Here is a 12984-nt window from a genome sequence, read left to right on the forward strand (position 1 = left end):
TCTTCTAAAAATTAAAAGAATGAATAGTGACAGCTTGAAATGGTATGAAAATATTTACAAGCAAAACTACAAATTAATTTTATAGAATATTTCTGTCTGAATAAAATCAAAATTCAAACATCAGCATTGGTTCTACTGAGCTGGTGGAAAAGATTGCCTAGTGGGGTAAATCCATACAGCACCCTGAATTTCTCATCCACAGAATATGCTACACAGACTGTTGTGGTATATGTGTGCCTAGGAAAACACAGCTCAGGAGCAAACCACAACTCTGCTGTTTTACCGACAACCAAGATACAAGGAATCTTGTTTTCCCTTAACAAGATACAGGGCATTTTTATTTCAGTTGCTATGTAAAGAAACACAAAATGTATGAAAAAAATTAACAAAGATGTGGGTAGGGTAGTAAAGAAGGAAGGATTCAGTTGTGACTGTGTAACAAGAGAGTCTTAATGTGGTACATGTGGAGGAGTTGGAGGATGTAAAGAGCTATGGGAGAAAAAAATGAAACAAAGGTGATTATGGTAAACAGTTATTTTCCTGTCTCTGTCCCCCAACTGTATCTAAGGCCTTTGTGAACACTCTCTTTATAATATGCCCTTAAACGTCACTGGGCTTTCAAGATCAGCCTTATAGGCAGTGTGTTCTACTGATTTGCATTGCTAATTATATTGTACTAAATTTAGTTTATAGTGATAAAAAATATCAACATGATGCTTTACAGCATCTATGTAATCTGAGCTTTTTTCTTTCAGGACTGTTTCTGGGTTATGCAGATAAAATGGCCCCTTGAAACAACCGGGATTTTTTTTCCCTTTTCCATTTTGTACCCATTGTGTGATCTCACTGCTCCAGATGCAATTTCACTGAGGTTCCTCAGCCATTCTCCATCGCCTTCTAGAGAGGAGAAAGGGGGGTTAGAAAGAGTGAGTGACACGAGGGGGGCTATTTTTACAGGCCCGGTGCACCGTGATTAGAACAGGCTTATGGTCTGCATATGTACATGGAAAAATCTCCCAGCAATTGACCTGCTAAGTGAATATATATTAGAGAGCAGTAAATAGAAGGCTACGAGGTTTTAGTTAACAAGAACTGACTGATACTTAAAAGCCAGGTTCTGCCCCCCTCCCTACTCCTCCTCAGTGCTAGCTTGTTATCCTTTCACACTGGACAATACAACAGCACGTCTGTCTCTCCCCCTCTTCTCCCCAAATCAAAGATCAAAGGCTGCATTTGTAAAGCAAATAGTTGGAGAGCTACAGCCGGGTTTGATGAAAACCCACTCCAGGCCTCTTGGGAGATATTACCTTCCTCATTATTCCACTGATTGGCCTTATTTCATCCAAGGATTACTGCACATTCTCCTGACGGCTGATGAGCAGCTTCATGAATATACAAAATAATCCGGCGGCACTGGGCCAGCACTGATTATTATTGTGAAACTCGGAGGAGCAGCTTCAAATGAGCTGCTGGAGACTGTGGAACTCTTCCTCCCCGTTTTCCATCTGATTTTACCACAAGGATCCTTATTAGGCTATTTTTCACATGTCTGTGAAGAGAAGGAGAAAGAGAGAGAGATATTGCATCTAGTTAAAAATGATCAGGGAATTCTGGGTACCAGATGTTTTTTGCTTAATATTGCAAAATGGCTTTTATTAGATTACACTAAGCACTTACTAACTACAGTTAAACTGCTTTGCAGAGAAACCTGATGGGAATGCTGCCCTAAATAGCTTCCTTTTTAATTTATTTATTTTTTGGGGAGCAGCTTTATATCAGGTGGGCAGGCAGGCAGTGAGCCCATCGTTGCAGGTACAAGGAGGCCAGGTGACAAGGGGCTTTGCCTGAGAAGGCTGAGCTCTGCTGCAGTGATCAGGTCCCATGCATCATCCCAGGAGATACACAGCTTCAACATGCTCTCTGGTCATGAGACACATGGGCCAAGCACTTCTGAGGCACCTGAGCACTTCTCTGCACCTGAGCAGAGAGCTGAGCTCTGTGCTTTCCAGTTCAGCCCAGCAGAAACAGTATTGATGCAGAGCACCTCTGGTGGACTCCAAACCAGAGCCCAAAACAATCTTTGAATATAAATTCTGACTCTAGATAGAAGCCATTTTGTGTCAGAGACTTTCATGCTACCCTTCTCTTCATTTTCTATTTTTTTTTTTTTAAGGATGCACATTTTAAAGTGTGTCTGGAAATGGTGGCCTACATGCACTCCTGTTGTTCAGGATGCAGCTAGGTAGCTTTGCATCTGAGAGAAGCCCTTCCCCTCCCCAGCATTTCCTCTCAAGTCAAACAAGACTGTTCCCCTGTTGGACTCCTCCACCCCAAACACATTGCTTGATTTACAATGCTGCCAATTTCCCATCTGCTAAACAGGGACCATGTAATTGTCACATTTAGTTGGGTACACTTGGTTTTAGTGATTGTGAACTGCTGAACTTCCTGTGCTTTAAATGTCTTATCCTACGCTTTGTAATACGTCACATGAAATAAAGGACTGACACAAGCGACTCCCTGCTGCCTCGAACCCTGCTAACCACGACTAAACCGTGTTTTAACCAGGTACAATATAACTTCTCAGCTGAGAAGTCAGAAAATCTACTCTGCTTCCTCTGACAGTGGCATGCTCTCTCCTTCATTCAGAGGAGACAGGCTGGTGGCTCACCAGTGAGACCAGCAGTTAACCCTTTCTGGAGATGCCATGAACTCTGCCATGCAGCTGTTGAGCTCTTGCAAAATCCCGTTGTCAATTAAAGGTTACTTCTCACTATGTATCACATTTAAATATATTTTTTTAATATATTTTATTTGAAATTGTCAAAAAATAGTATATTGGCCACCTTTATAAATACACTTAATAATGGATCAGATGGTTTGTTTAGCTGGAAGCTCATTGCCTGGAATGAGTTAGGGGACTGACAAGGCAGCTTTTTCTTTTTTTAAGCAATGTCTTGATGAACAAACCAGTGCTGTATTTCAAACAAGGCTTTTACACTGAGCTACCCCAGCACGGTAATTTAATGAATCTACATTTCATGACTGAAGTGATAAGGATGAAACATTTTAAAATAACCAAAAGGTAGATACACCAAAAAAAGTCTGATGAAACATTAAATGAATGTAGTGTAACACATTATCTTTGCTTCTGCACATCCAAAAAGTGCAATGAACTAAAACATTGCATTAAGCCAAGAATAAAGCTAAAAATTAAATTGGCTTAGAAAGATCTAGTGTAGTGGTTTATGCACTAAGAACGCTGTAAATTTGGTCATTTAATAACATTCTCTTTACCTCTGAAATGCACATTAAAGGCAAACGAAGACTCACGGTAAAAAGTTAAAAGAAAAGGACAGAGCTGAACTTTGTCATTTTATATGCTTATGTCTTTTTAAACACACAGTATTAATTGTTGTTTTATTTATTGTATAGTTATTCTCACTGTCTGTTTTTCAGGTGGTGTGAATAGCCCGAGACATGAAATATAACAAGGTCTGTTACAGATTAAAACAGGATCCAATAAAGAAGATGTATTCAAAAATATAATACTGCCCCTTCAAATCAATAAATAAAGACAAGCATTTCATACACTAATGCATATATCTATGACCATTATAAATTAGTTGCTTGCCAGAAAATACACTTCTTAGCACAAGTGCCATTATTTAAAGTTGTCTGTTTAATGCACACTTAGTATATTTTCTCATCCAAAGCTGCACTGCATAATTAGACAACATCCATTCTTAAAAACTAAAGTAGATGCCAAAAATGTAATACATAAAGCATGACGTATTACAAATTTACATCTTCAAAAGTTATGTGTGGTTTCAGACAGAAAAAAATTGCAAAAAGATCACTATATTATAATGGCCAGGGTTTCATCTTAGCTTGCTCCATCTGTCGACTGGCAGTAATGTAAGTTATAATGCACTCATTCTTATTCAGCTTCAGTGAATGGGTATTTTCCAGGCTAGTTCTATTAAGTGGACAACTAGATAGGTGTCTTAATAGTTTGCTGAATTATGGTTGTTTAAGTCTCGGTTAGATCAATGGGTTGATTGCTGGTTCTTTTCCCAGAAGACATTTATTGTCTTCTAAGGTGAACTCGTGTTTCTGTCTGTATTCCCAGCATGGATGGGTTTCTGGCAACCTATTGGTCATATACCGCATACTTTTATCTTTTCCACTTAGGACCCCTTGGGAGCACTCTCTTACCCCTATCCTGCCAAGATAGGTGAGGGTGTCTGTCTCCTTCTGCCCTTCTTTGGGCAGTATGGAACAGCCAGGTTGGTGGCAGTTGCCTTGGTGAGAGCTGTGACAACTGCTTGGGTGAGAACTGTTCCCTCATTGTCCTTCCGTGCAACAGGACACAGCTGATCAATCAGAAAGAGCAGGAAAATGTGGGCCTGCTGAGGGATGCAGGGGACATAGTGACAAAGGACATATGAAAGGTGCAACAGCTCGATGCTTTCTTTGCCTGAGATCATTGGCAAGGTCCACTCTCAGGCCTCTCAAATACCTTTGGCTGGCAATAGGGTCTGGTAGAGTGAGGTACAACCTGTGGCCAAAGTAGATCAGACTATGAACCAGTTTGTGGACTGGGAAAGTAGAAAACAATGAGCACAGCTCAGCATCTGATGTTCCTGAGGGAGCAGGCCTGTCTTACTGTGGGAGAGCTCTCTGTCCTTTTCAAAGAGTAAAGATCAGTGAAATGGAGAAAGTTCTGGGAAACTACCAGTCAGTCAGACTAAGGAGAACCCTTAGAAAGATCATGGATTGAAGCTTGCAAACTGTCTCCCACAGCACACTCCTGGAAAAGCTGGCAGGCCACAGCTTGGACAGGAGCACTCTTTGCTGGGTTAGGAACCGGCTGGATGGCCAGGCCGAAAAAGGGATGGTGAATGGTGCTGCATTCAGCTGGGGACAGTCACCAGTGGTCTGTGCTGGGGCCAGTTCTGTTCAATATTTTTATTGACGACATGGATGAGGGTATTGAGTCTGTCATTAGTAAATTTGCAGATGACACCAATCTGGGAGTGTGTGTTGATCTATTGGAAGGTAGGAGGGCTCTGCAGAGAGACCTGGAACGGTTGGATGGATGGGCAGAGTCTAACAAGATGAAGTTTAATAAGTCCAAGTGCTGAGCCCTGCATTTTGGCTACAATAACCCTCTGCAGTTACAGGCTGGGGACGGTGTGGCTGGACAGTGCCCAGGCAGAAAGGGACCTGGGGGTGCTGATCGACAGCTGGCTGAACGTGAGCCAGCAGTGTGCCCTGGTGGCCAAGAAGGCCAACAGCTCCTGGCCTGGATCAGGAACAGTGTGGCCAGCAGGAGCACAGAGGTCATCCTTCCCCTGTACTCAGCACTGGTGAGGGCACACCTTGAGTGCTGTGTCCAGTCTGGGCCCCTCAGTTTGGGAAGGACGTTGAGATGCTTGAGTGCGTCCAGAGGAGGCAACGAGGCTGGAGAGGGGCTTGGAACACAAGCCCTGTGAGGAACGACTGAGGGAGCTGGGGTTGTTTAACCTTGAGAAAAGGAAACTCAGAGGTGACCTCATCACTCTCTACAACTTCCTGAAAGGTGGATGTAGCCAGGTGGGGATTGGTCTCTTTCTCCAGGCAGCAACTGACAGAACCAGAGGACACGGTCTTAAGCTGTGCCAGGGGAAATTTAGGGTAGATATTAGGAAAAAGTTTTTTACAGAAAGGGTGATAAAGTACTGGAATGGCCTGCCCAGGGAGGTGGTGGAATCACCAAAAAGATTGGATGTGGCAATCGGTGCCACATTAGTTGGCACACAATCGGTTGCCACACAATCGGTTGAGGTGTAAGGGTATGGGTTGGACTCAATGGTCTTAAAGGTCTCTTTCAACCTTTGATTCTGTGAAACACCCATTGTCAAGTGCACAAAGAACAGAACAGTGAAACAAAGCACTGGGATTTACCAAAGGCAAATTACGCCCGAAAACAGGCACAACAACATTAAGATAACTGGCTTGGTAAATGATAAAAGGAATGTAGTGGATGTCATCTACCTTAAATTAAGCATGGTCCTTTGCACTGTCTCCATAATGTCACTGCAGATAATTGTAAAGATATAGACTGGAAGGAAAATTGCATGGTGGATAAAATTTGCATGGACTGTCTAGGCTTAAAAAACAATGATTCGTATTTTGAAGACCAGGTGGTGGATGATTACTGGTGGCATTCTTCAGGGACTAATACTGAGGTCTGTGTTCTTTATTGTCTTCATTAACAATCTGGGTGATGGAATGAGGTGGGATGAACCTTTGTCAAAATTCTGGATGACACCAAAGTGGGGATGAGGCAGAGGATTGCGGTGGTGGAAGTTGCCAGTAGAGGCTGGGAGCAGGTCTGCCAGTTAGAGGGACCTCAACAGGCTGCAGAAAGGAATTGACAGAAACCTCAAGAAGTTCCAAAAAAGCAAATGTAAAACCCTGCATCAAGGGTGTAAAACTGCAGTGGTACAGGAGAGTGAGTGACTAGCCAGGGCACCTCCAAAAAGGCATCTGGGAATCCTAGTGGACAAGTTCAGAGTGAATAAGAGAGGTGAAGGCAAGCTGCATTAGGATGAGTGTAGCCAGCAGGTCAAGTGAAGTTATTATTTCCTGCTCTTCGGCCTTTGAAGATCAAATCCCATCCAAGTAATGTCCAATTCTGGGACTCCGTTGCACAAAAAATACATAGACAATTTGAGCAAGTCTGGCAAGAGAACCACTAGGCTGGTCAGGTCACATGAGGAGAGGCTGAGGGAATGGTGCCTGATCGGGGGATGAATCTATTTCATAACTCTACTAACTGCCTGTCGAAGTCTATAGAGGAAAGGAAGCTACACTGTTCCCAGTGCAACAACTGGAGACAATGGAATCAAGCAACAGCAATAAAAATTCCAATGAGACACAGAGTAAAAATTCTTCATGGTGAGAGTTATCAAGACTGTATCAGTTTGCCCATCTTCATCCTTGAAGGAATTCAGAACTTTACTCTGGGCAACCTCGACCTAGTTCTGAAGCTGGTCTTGCTTTGAGCAAGAAGGTGGATTAGATAACCTCCATAGATTCTTATTTGTACTGAGATTCTGATTGCTTATCATGGTTACTTCGGGCACTACTATTCAAGAGGAATAAATTCTCTGACTCCTGCACTGTTTCTTTTTTCCTATTTCCTCTATGGTCTGTGGCATTTTGGCTCTGCTTCTTGCCTCACTTGGCAGCCAGCTTGTGCCTCTCAGCAGCTTTTGCACAATGCTACAAGAGAGCAAAGGCTAGTGGGCCGTAAAAACTGGCCAACACACCAGGAGCCTTTGTGCTTCTGCCTGTTAATCACAAGGTGCTATTAAGGTGTGTGAGCTAGCCAGTGTGCCAAGAGCCTGTGCATCAGGCACACAAAGAGAAGTGATCTAGCAGCAGGCAACAGCAGATTGCAGAGATGTGTCCCAGTGCTGAAAGGGGCAAGGCCTGAACCACCCATGTCAATTAGTGCAGTCAAATCAGATACAGCAGCAACCAGTTAGACCAGAGCTTATTGTCTCATCTTCCTTCTGGCCTGGTCACCCCCTCCATATCCCATCACGAAGGCACCCTCATTTTTATTGGGGGGGGAATGAGAATCACATTGTATTATATTGAATTATTTTATTTTATAATAATTGCATTTACTGTATAGATTATATGTACTATATTATATTAGATGTAATATGTTACATTACATCATATTATGTGTTCCTCTTGAATTGTTTTCCCAGTCTGGAAGTCACCATGCTGCCACCATATTTTGTTCTCTGCAGCCCATGAGATAGCTGAGGAGGCAAACAAGGCTCACACTTTCCTCTTTCTTCCCTCTGATGCAGTGCAACAGATTTCAGTAAGTGTCTGAAACTGGAAGTGGGTCAGGAGAACCAGGAATGGGGTCAGAAAAGAAGCTATCTCTTGGTAATCTACTCTTTTCTCTAACAGAGACCCTTGTGTTGGAGGAGAGCAGCATGGAAAGGTAGAACTGGGCCCATAGCATCTCATACTTAAGGACAGATACCTGCTCATATCTGAGGCAAGGGGATCTCTGTCATGGTATGTTCACCCCAGTAAATCAGGGTTGCGCTGATTTGTAAATGGTTGTCTCCATTTACTGCATTCCTCTCTGCAAACTGAGCCTGTGCTAAGCTGCTGGAGCCCAGCCTCACTTTCCACCAGCCACTCACTTCCAAAAAATTATTGACATTGCCTCCAGCCCTTGGATGTTAGTGGTATTTTTGTTTTATGTCTTTCCTAACAAGTTGACACAACTTAACAATGTTGGTCTTGTCACCAGATTATTCTTCTAAATGAGACAGTTATTCACAGTGAATCATTGAATATTTTACAACATGGTTACAGTAGCTGCTCCAACAGGTACCTGTGTATAGATGAGAGTGTACGTACTGTCACAGCACTGTCACATAGGAGATGTTTGCTCTACCTTTATTTATACAAACCATTCAGCCCCTCCTCTCCATTGCTCACAGGTTGCCCTTTAATTCTCATGGCACCATCTTTCCACCTTGTTACTCGGGTGGATGCACACAGATGGCCCTACTGCTGTAGTACCTCTTGGGTTTCATCAGGTGTTTGGGGAAAATATCTGTTACTAATATCATGCAACTGGAGATGTGAACTGTAGACAGTTTATTTCCTGGCAAACCAGTGAGCTTTGGAAGAAGGATTTTTTCCTTGAAGTGGGGATGGCTCTAGAAACAAAGTTCTTTCAATTTTTCACTTTACACAGTTCTGCTTGATTTATTTTTCTGCTTCTTTGAAAGGACTTTATGGCCAAGAATAACCAAAATATCTGCCCATTTGCCTATAAAACCACTCTGTGGGTATCTGAAAATAAAGACCTCTAGTATCTTCTCCCCCCACCTGTAACCATCCCCAGGGAATAAGTATGTGCGTATGCGTGTGTGTATGCGTGTGTACCTCTCTGTGTGTGTGTGTGTGTGTGTGTGTGTGTGTGTGTGTGTAACTCTACAGTAACTCTCTGGTTTGCCCAGGGTTTAAGGAATAAGAGCTTAAGTGAAACTCCCCCCAGATTTTTGATACTTGCTAGTGATCAGAAAGCCTTGTTTATCATCTCCACTACATGGCAGGACATCAGAACTGAACCACTTGGCTTCTTTGCAAGGTGTTTTCTCTATAAAAACTGCTTCTCAGAAATTGTGGCACTTTAATTAATTCACATTTTAAACATACTTTGAGGTTCTCAGGCACATGTGCTACTTGAAAAGAAACTATGCTTTTAAGAGTTTCTGATTTCTTTGCAGTGTTTGGGTTATTTTTTTCTCTTTTTTAAATTTTTTGCCTTGAAAAATAGTTGTCCCAGAACTAGTTAAATAGCAGGAGAGTCTGAGCAACAGCTAAAGGGCCTCTATTCTCTGTCATCTTGTTCCTTGCACCTTGTCAGCAACACCTGTAAAGAGCTAGTGTAAAATGGTAGCATGCAGCTCTCCTAGTACTTCACACTACTTTTGCACAGAGCAAACAGACTACACAAGGTGCAAGGCCCAAAGGCCCATGTTTCTGCCCATTTGGGATATGCTCTTTGCATCAAATCTTGAGATTTCTTCCTTTTATTAAAGTAAACCCAAAGGGGTCCCCTAGAGGCATAGCCAATATTCACTCCTTGTGGGCACACAAATCCAGGATTAGCCTGTGGCTGTTCCCAGGGAAAGTGTTTGCTAGTGAAGTCTGAGCTAGTGTTAGGCAGGTACAATAATGCAGAAGACCTGCTCTGGCTGTTTATTCATCTGAATTAGATTAATGGAATGCCTCTGGAATGCCTATTTGTGTACTCCCAGAGTTTAAAACTCCATTGTGCTTGCATCCTTAGATACGCTGTTTATCTGAAAATGATTTTTCTTTCACATTACTGTGAATCCTCCCACAAGTCAGGAGGATCTGACACTGCAACTATTCTCTGCTGATTTCTCCAAGCTAACACACAGAAGCACTGTGGATGGGAGACCTTACAAATTGCCAATTCCCTAAAAGTCACATTTTTTTAAATGCCAGAGTTTCACTTTGACTAGGCAAAGCAGAGGAGAAGACTGGTAGAGGAATAATTATTAAAGCTAGATCTGAAATTATTCCAAGTCTGGGAATCTGCTTCTTTGCAGGAAGACAGCGCTGAACCCCTAGCACTTTCTATGGCTCGCCTCTTTGCAGAGGTCTTCTAATGGTAAATTGAAGCAAACCAAATGCCCACCACCAAAACTCACCTGAATTCCAATGCCTACACTTGATTTTGAATCCCAGTCCAGATTTAAAGAAGATAAAGGAGGTCTGTCCATGTACAAAAATATCCTTAGATAGCTAAAAATAATCAAAAAGCACTTGAATAAATTCTCATTAATAAACTAAAATTTATCATCTGGCTTTTCTGACAATCTAATGATGAAAGATACAAGGTGTAGATATTACAGATACACAGATGTCTGTCATAAGTAATAGAAATTATTAATATTATAATTAATGTGTCTTACACCTAGACGGTCTAACTGAGATAAGAGTCTCACTCCTTGTGCATGCAGTCGGACACTGCAGTCTGCCACATAAGTAGAGAATAAAGGCAAATAGTCAGGACCAGGAGAAAAAAAAAAAAGGCAAGGCACACAACAGGATCAATCTTGGACTATTTCAGAGGACCTTTTTCGGAGAAACCTGAATTATCCTTGATTTTCTAAGGAAGATCAAGAGCCTACCTATTTCATCTTATTGAAAACCTCACCCTGATGGACTTCTCTGAGGCCAAACAGGAAACACATGGACAGGGGTAAAACATGTCCAGCACAGCAGCACAATGCAAATCTCTAGAATGCTTTTGCACAGAAATAGCGTTTCTTCATACAAAGAACTGTGTTTGGGCTCATGTCTAGCTTAGATTAAAGAGCAGTGGATAAACCAGTGGATAAACATCTATCTTTGTTACCATCACAACCATGAATTTTAAGGGTTAGTCATCCCCGAGACCTGGAATGGCTCATTCACATGAGACAGAAATACTTCATTCAGCCTCGCACTCCTGGAAGGCTGACACTCCTGGGCAATGAAGCTCCCTTTTTACCTTTCTTTTCTTTCTCAGTGAGTGATCTTGACTGCATTTTCACCAAAACAGAGATGCAATATCTCACAAAGTGGTGCACTGCATGTTTCTGCCGGCATTCATTGGCTGTGCCTCGCGTGTAGGGCAAAGGCTTAGCCTCTAAGATTTGTTGGCAGCCTCCTGCTCTTTGTTCTTCAGAATGTGAAAATAGTGTAAATAGCAGCATCTGCAATTGCTCCTGCTGCTCTGACTGCCAGCCAAGTCAGATCCCCCTCCCCTCGGAGAGCAGTCCACATGCTGCACACAGGACTGGACCAGGAAGGAATTATATGCGGTGAGAGTGCAGCCTCAGGAGTGCTGTGAAGAATACGGGCCATCAGACAGGAAGGCAGATAGACTGCCTCCGAGTTCAGCTATTCCCAAATGAAATTTAAAAAAAAAAATCTCTTCCCCACATCATGAGTCTTATATATTTTTTTAGGATTTTTGTGTCTAAATCTATCTTGCTACCAAAAATGTTTTAAAGAAAGGGAGAGAATAATTCACTCACTGTTTCTCTTGTGCAAGCAGAGCTCTAATCCAAGAGCAACCAACCTTTCTATCATGATCCTATACCTTCCTGTACAGATTCTTACACTGAACCCATCATGACACTTCAGAGATTTCAGCAGCTGGGCTCAGGTTCACTGTTTTTCTGTTTATAGTGCTTTTAAGCAATTTTAAATGTGCATGTGGAAATGAAGTTTTAGAAGTGCTGAAAAGTGATCAGTGCTTTTTATCCACCATAGACATACACATGCATACATGCATACTATACACTGTATATATCTGTCACAATAGATTTTTTTTTCCTCTCCAAGTCAGGTTGAAAAGACACTTTAGTCCTTTTTCATGTGAAAGGCATTCAAAAATACCTGTTTGTCCATTTGAAATCTGCAAAAGAGGTGGAACAGTGTGTAGGCAGAGCGAGACGTTCATTTACGATCTGCAACAAGGGAAGCTGGCAAAGAGCCTGGAGTGAAATGCGCGTCCCAGAGAGATGCTGTTGCTGGAAGGGTTCTGCAAGCTTCTTTCTAGCCAGCCCTATCAGACAGTGCCACCCCAAAAGCAAACCCTTATCATGCAAAAAATGGCATGTCAAGGTCAGTGATATAAATGAATTGTCAAAGCATCTCATAGGCAGGCAGCTGGTTAGACTCGTTGTCAGCTGATGGCAAGATTAAAGCCTTAAAGTCTGTAAAAGGATTCAAGTTCTTCCTTGCTACACAGCAGTTGTCCTGAGCTGATGGTCTGTCATGAAGTTCTTAGTTTGCAAGCAGAAAGTTCTTATTTTTAAGAAAGACATTAACTATTTTTTTAAATTTTGCTTCTAACCTCTCTTCCTTTCTCCCTTAATACAATCTTTCATCTCTAAACCAGCAGCATAGCAACCACAGTTCCATCTATCTTCAGAGACCTGAGCTTCTTTGTGAGCCCACCTTAACACCAAGAATCACAGCTTTCAATGACATTTTACTCTCCTGTATTTATTTTCTTACTTGCATCATTCCAGCACATGCCAACCTCTAGCACATAAAATGCTTGGCTCAGAGGAACAGACGTATACAGCTGCACTGTAATTGTATAAAAAAAAGCACGCTAATAACTCTTCAGTGCATTCAAAAACTCTGCTCATTGCAGAAGTCTGGGCAGATTGGCACATGGTGCAGAGGCATAGATTACACAGTGCTTAATGACTAAAACTGGGGTGCTAATATAGCCCAAATACACTCACTTTACATTCAAGAGAATGAGACTTTTTTTTTCTTCCTCACAACAAGTGGATTTTAGCCTAACAACACTAGAATATTTGAGGAAAGCCAAGTGTGCACTATGTAAACAGAGAG

Source organism: Vidua chalybeata, chromosome 1, assembly GCF_026979565.1.
Source record: "Vidua chalybeata isolate OUT-0048 chromosome 1, bVidCha1 merged haplotype, whole genome shotgun sequence".
Classification (NCBI taxonomy): Eukaryota; Metazoa; Chordata; class Aves; order Passeriformes; family Viduidae; genus Vidua; species Vidua chalybeata.